The 6,728-nt window shown below is 39.7% G+C and overlaps 1 long non-coding RNA gene across 1 annotated transcript; it reads left to right on the top strand.

Annotated features, from left to right (window-relative positions):
• Positions 1-1,135: 1,135 nt before the first annotated feature.
• On the top strand, positions 1,136-6,528 carry LOC120874463. Its single transcript, XR_005723654.1, has 2 exons — positions 1,136-1,221; positions 6,351-6,528. It is a non-coding gene; the product is annotated as an uncharacterized LOC120874463 (long non-coding RNA).
• Positions 6,529-6,728: the final 200 nt, after the last annotated feature.

Below are 6,728 nucleotides of genomic sequence, written 5' to 3' on the forward strand. Positions count from 1 at the left end.
ATGTAGCATCTTCTGTAATGGCAAAAAAGCTGGAAATAGTCAACCCTTAATGGTACATTCATGCCATAGTACAGCGTGAAGGCATTAAACAGAATGGACTATAGCTCTGTCAGTGGGCTTGGAGCGATCTCCAAGAAATATTGTTGAATTAGAATGCAAAGTAAGAAGAGTGTGTTGTATCAGTCAGGACTCATGTAGAGAAACAGAACCAGTAGGGACATATATTCAGGGATTTATTGTGGGATTCGCTTTCACACCTATAGGAACTAGCTGGTCTAGTCCAAAATCCACAGGGATGCCCAGGAGGGCAGCTGGAAGGGTTAAAGCTGGTGGTTCCAGCTCTGCTCTTCCAGGCTTTCAGCCGGTTAGATAAGACCTGCCTGCATAACTGAGTCACTCACTGGTCATGGGTTGTAATCTCATCTACAAAATACACAACAACACTTAAATCAGTGTTTGGTGGAATAACCCAGGACACATATATCTGACATCACATGGGTAATATTTCATTTTTGAAAAACAAATAATGAGAAAAATGCCTGTGTGTTTATATATTTATGTACATATATATGTATGCAAATATCTGTACATTTGTGAATATATGTTGAAGTTATATATACATGGTTGAGCATGGAAAAAAAATACTGAACAGTTACCTGTGTATATGGGTTAGGGTAATGTACAGTGGATGGGGGATGGGAGTAGGAGGTGGAGAAGAGGAGGACGCTGCCAAGCGAGAAAAAGACTACAATATTAAAAGCACAGTACTTCCCTAGCAGTCCAATGGTTAAGACTCTACCTTCCACTTCAGGGGCATGGGTTCCATCCCAGGGCATGGGTTCCATCCCTGGTCAGGGAACTAAGGTCCCATCTGCCATGGGGTGTGGCCAAAAACTTAAAAAAAAAAAACCAAAAACTGAGGAAGAGGCTGAAAACATTTAAAAACAAAATCCAGGCTATCAGGTCATCATATTTCCATATTTGTGAATTTATATAAGATAATCTATGTGCATAAAAATATATAAAGACACTTAAAAACTAAAATACATATTTAGCAAGTATTCAATTGTTAATATTCTAAAATATCATAATCAAAGAGAACTACTCTTAAATATGTGTTTTAAAACACAAAATTACCATGAACTGAATGGCTTGATGCAATAGACACCTGTTCTCTCACAGTCCTGGAGGCTAGAAGGTTGAAGACAAGGTACTGGCAAGGTCAGTTTCACTCTGAAGGCTCTGGGAAAGGATCCTTCCTTGGTTCATCTCAGCTTCTGCTGGGGGCAGAATCCGTACATTCCTTGGCCTGTAGGATCATCACCCCAGTCTCTGCCTCTGCGGTCTCATGATTGTCTTCCCCCTGTGAGGACATGTGTATCTCCAAATCTCCTCCTAAGAAGACACCATCGCTGGATTTAGGGCTCATCTTCATCTGATCACAGCAACAAGTAAGGTCAATATTCACAGGTAACAAAGCTTAGGACTTTAACATATCTTTTTGTTGTTATTTAGTCACTAAGCCGTGTCTGACTCTTTGCGACCCCATGGACTATATCCCGCCAGGTTCCTTTATCCATGGAATTTCCCAGGCAAGAATACTGGCGTAGGTTGCCATTTCTTCTCCAGGGGATCTTCCTGACCCAGGGATCAAACCCCCGTCTCCTGCATTGCTGGTGTATTCTTTACCATGGAGGATACAATTCAACCCGCTATAGTATATAACTTATGATAATTGACCAAAGCATTTTTGTTAAAAAGGAGAGAACAACTATGTCACATGAATTGCAGTTATTTAGCACTGCCCTGGTAGCTCAAATCAGTGCAATAAAATAGAAGACAAAAACAAGATAATTGTTGGAAAGAAGGGAAGAGGTCAGGGTTATGTGCAGAAATCCAGAAGCTATCCACTGATACACGATTGGGTCTATAAGAGAGTTTGAAATGGTGACCACACACACAATGTTGTTGTTGTTGTTTAGTCGTTCAGTCATGTTGGACTCTTTGTGAGTCCACGGACTGTATCCCGCCAGGTTCCTTTATCCATGGAATTTCCCAGGCAAGAATATTGAAGTGGGTTGCAATTTCCTTTCTCCAGGGAAACTTCCCAACTCAGCGATCAAACCCACATCTCCTGCATTGGCAGGTGGGCTCACAATAATTAAATGCAAATTAATAATTTTCCTTAACAGTAACAAAAATCGTTAAGAAGTATCATAGAAAAATATGTAGATATGGAGAGCCTGCTACACACTTGGCTCTGTCCTTCAAGAAGTGAGACACGTCTCAGGGACTTCCCTGGCAGTCGGTGGTTAAGACACCATGCTTCCACTGCAGGGGCAATGGGTTCAATCCCTAGTTGGGGAACTAAGATCCTGCATGTGTGACCAGAAAACAGAAAACAAACAAACACACGAAAAAGACATGAGATGGCTCAGTCATTCAGAGGACTTTCTGAATCTCAGCAGCAAGGTTTCTCCTCCAGGCACCCCAGCCTGCTTTACCATGTTGCCTGTGGTCTGCCCACTTACCATGGTTACTTTTCATCCTCTCGGCATTCCTCTCTGACAGCAGGAAATACAGATGGGCAGTCTTTAACTCTCTGTTCTCCGATCACTGTCGTTTGGTTCCAAAGCCATTTGTAGGTAGCAGCGCCCAAGCCCCCTGTGTGATTTTGATGTTGTTGTTCACTCGCTAAGTCATGTCTGACTCTCTGTGACCCCACGCGCTGTAGCCCACCAGGCTCCTCTGTCCATGGGATTTCCCAGGCAAGAATACTGGGGTGAGTTGTCATCTCCTTCTCCAGGGGATCTTCCCAACCCACGGATGGAACCTGCGTCTCCTCTGTCTCCTGCATTGCAGGCAGATTCTTTACCTGCTAAGCCATCGGGGAAGACCCTGTGTGTCTTTACTTGTGGCTAAGCCACTGGAGTCGCTGCCTTGCTCATTGCTTATGAGAGAAGGTCACTTTCTAAGCAGAAGCCAAGAGCTGTATTACATGTAGACTGTTTTAAAACAAACTGTGGCTGTTAGCCAACTTTCTCCTCCTGTTTATGATTTGGCTTCCCCTCTCGCTGAACCATCATGGGAGAAAATGACAGAAAGACAAGACCGCAGATAGCAAGAATGACAACTGCAGGATTTGATGGGAAAAGTAGGAATGGGAAGCAAAATGAAAAAAGAAACAACAAAATCACCACCACCACCACCAACTTTACTCAAGTAAGTTTTGCTGTGAATGACCAGTTTTCAAAAAACTCCCAGAAAACATTAAAGAAAAATACTTTCTAAGAATTTCCACAATGAAACATTCAGAGCACCCATTTTGGGTTGCTTAAAGCTTATTTTCTTTTTTTTTTTAAATGCACAGGACAATTTCTATTTTGAGTTAAGCCCTTCTCTCTGTATAGCTTCAGCTTGCTGAGCCTTTCATGTGGATGGCCCCTTTTCATCTAAGTGAGATTGCAAATACGTTGGCCAACCAAACAGTAAACTGGGGTTAGTCTTATGCTGAGTGGCAGTAAGGAAATGGAAATTTTTTTTAGAAAACAAAACATTAAGCCAAATATAATAAAGATTAAGATCCATAGAAACGTTGTTCTGAATATTGATGGGTAATCCATGAATAATCCTCAGAAATAGATATCGCTGATGCAAATCAGATAAAAAAAAATTGGGATGGAATTTTTCCAGCACATATGATGATAAAGAAGAATAAAACACAGCGTTACTGTTACCAGGGCTGTGGATGCCTAATTTTAAAGACTGAGAGGAAGCTCAGTCCCATTGGCTAAAAAAATGAGTGTGGATTTTAAGTTGTTTAAGCCTTTTGTTCCTTCTCAGTAAATATTGACAAGAGACAGTCCTGTATAGATTTAAATTTAAGACCTTTTCTGCTCCTTCCCAGTGTTTTTTTTTTTTTTTTTAACTCTACTTCTGTAGTCACGGAATGTAAATATTCTCTTAACTTCTCTCTCTTGTATTAAAATCACCAACCAAGGGCTTGGGATTTAAGCAGGATTCTTTCTTCTCAAGGCTGCTTTCAAACTCTAGTCTGGCATCAGATTTCATTTCAGTAAAACAAAAATTAAATGCTTTTTCTGTTTAAATTTTTTTATTTCCTCACCAGGAAAAAACATTAATCACCAATACCTGCAAACGCAGTCATGGCTGGTGACTAAGTTTCTAGAAAAAGTACTTTTTAGTTTTGTTTGCTCACGCAGACATCAGGCACACATTCAGCTGGTGTTCATGCCATAGTTAATCAGCCTGCTTGCATGTCAGTGGTTGGAAAGCGTTTCCCCAGGTTAGAAAAGGAAAATAAGATCCTGGCTTTTAGCCCTGAGACTGTGGATTCCTCTAAAAACTTTTAGGCAAAGTACCATGTTCAAGTGCTCAGGTACATTTGTTGTGAAGGGAGATCTCCTAGTTTCCTGAAGTCCAAGATCCCATGAAGACCAGTAATCACTGCCTTATAACAGTGACTAAAAACCAAGAAGCTTTTCTGTTGCATTCCATGTGCTTTCTTAATTGGCTCCCTCAGTGCTTACCAAAGTTTAATTCACAGATCATGTGGGGATCCTGTTTAAAATGCAGGTTATAATTCAGAAGGTCTAGGTCGACTCTGAGAGTCTGCATTCCTAGCAAAATTTAAGGTGATGTTGTTACTGCTGGCCCATGGACCCCACTTTAAATAATAGAAAAAAAAAAAAAATGACACATCCAAAGAGGATCCTATGCAGAACTTGGAAAATTTCACCCGTTAAGACGATTCTAATACTATGTTTGTCAATATATCCCACTGTCTGATGAAGACAGGAAAGTAAACACGCACAGCATTGACTTTTGCCACACTCAGAAGAAAGAATATATTCATGAGACAAAAGAAAACACTCTCCCCCACTGTTGGGAGGTCTGAAGTTGATTTTATAAATATACATCATGGGAGCTCTCTGATTGAATTCCTTATTTTTCTATTTCTTCCATCCCCTGCCCCAGTCCATAGAATTGTTCACAGAGTTTCATAAGATGCTGTGTATTCCCCAAGTGCAGAATAGGTATAAATTAATGATGCTCCTTAAAAAAAAAAGTCATTGTTTCATTATCTTCAAGATTGAAATATTACCCTCTTTGTTCATCCTCAGGCATATAAAGCCTTGTTACAAACAAGTTTAGAAATAAACAAAACAAATTTATTTTATTATTCCAGTGGGGTGATATCATTGCTTTTTCATACATTCACCTTACTTTTCTTCTCCTCTGCTTTCTTTTTTAATACATTTTAAAATTTAAAGTATGGTCAAATATTCACAATATCTTCTGCTTCTTATGATTGACTCACTCATGATGATCAATATCTATCTGGAAGTTGTTTTTTTTTTAATTGAAGGATAATTGCTTTACGGAATTTTGCTGTTTTCTGTCAAACCTCAACATGAATCAGCCATAGGTATACATATATTCCCTCCCTTTTGAAATTCCCTCCCATCTCCCTCCCTATCTCACCCCTCTAGGTTGTCACAGAGCCCCTGTTTGAGTTCCCTGAGACATACAGCAAATTTACATTGGCTATCTATTTTATATATGGTAATGTAAGTTTCCATGTTACTCTTTCCATACATCTCACCCTCCCCTCCCCTCTCCCCATGTCCATAAGTCTTATCTGGAAGTTTTGCCAACATCTGAAACTTAACACAAGAAATTTAGCAATTCCTCTTTCTCATTCATATGTATCTTCATAGCCCAAACACCTTGTGATCAAAACCTTAAGATTTTATGGGACTCTGTGTCAAGCTTCACACTAAATCATTTACCAGATTCATCAAATCATCCTCTTGTTTTCAAAAACAATATTGAGGATTTCAAGTGGGAAAGAAGATGATGAACTACACTGAGTTTCCTCCCTCCAGCCCTAACTAAAAACTGTAGCCTCCTCTCTGAGATCTGAGGGGGAAAGACAACAGCAAAGAGAAAGAGAGGTGCCAAAGAAGGAAAAGGTAGCACAGAGTGTGTTCCAATCATTTGCACCCCATCTTAACTGAGAGCAGGACCAAAGCCATTAAATAATAGTGCCATATAATGTAAATGCTTAATAACTTGGGCTCTGCTGGCAGACCTACTTCCAACAGTATTTCTAAGCATTCTTATGCCTCATCTGTCTCAACTGTAAAATGAGGATAATATTTTTGTTTGTCTTCCAAAATATTCATTCTTTCCTCTTTATTAACACATTTTTATTTAGTGATCTTATAGCCTCCTTTGCAACTAGAGGGGCCCATGAGACATAGTTCTGACCAAAAAGATGCTGATGGAGGTTCTTGAAAAGAGATGTTCATGTCCTTTCTTTCCAGGAGGCAGATGCAATGTTTGGAGAAGTGTCAGCGCTATTATAACTGTGAAAATGAAAGACATATGCTGAGAAGAGTGAAGAAAGAATATAGGATTCTTGCTGATGTCATTGAATCACACAAAAACTGGACTGGAGGAGTCCTTATTAAATGAAAGAAGAGAGGAAAAAAAAAAAAAAAACCACTGGACTTCTTTAAACTCTTGTAGCGTTCTCTATTGCATGTAACACAAACCTGATAGGCTATTTCACTGTCTTTGAGAATATTATCGTGTGATGTTTTTCAGTCGCTCATTCATGTCCGATTCTTTGTGACCCCATAGTCTGCAGCACATCAGGCTTCCCTGTCCTTCATTATCTCCTGAAGTTTGCTCAAACTCAT

This window comes from Oryx dammah, unplaced genomic scaffold, assembly GCF_014754425.2.
Source record: "Oryx dammah isolate SB20612 unplaced genomic scaffold, SCBI_Odam_1.1 HiC_scaffold_15, whole genome shotgun sequence".
Lineage (NCBI taxonomy): Eukaryota > Metazoa > Chordata > Mammalia > Artiodactyla > Bovidae > Oryx > Oryx dammah.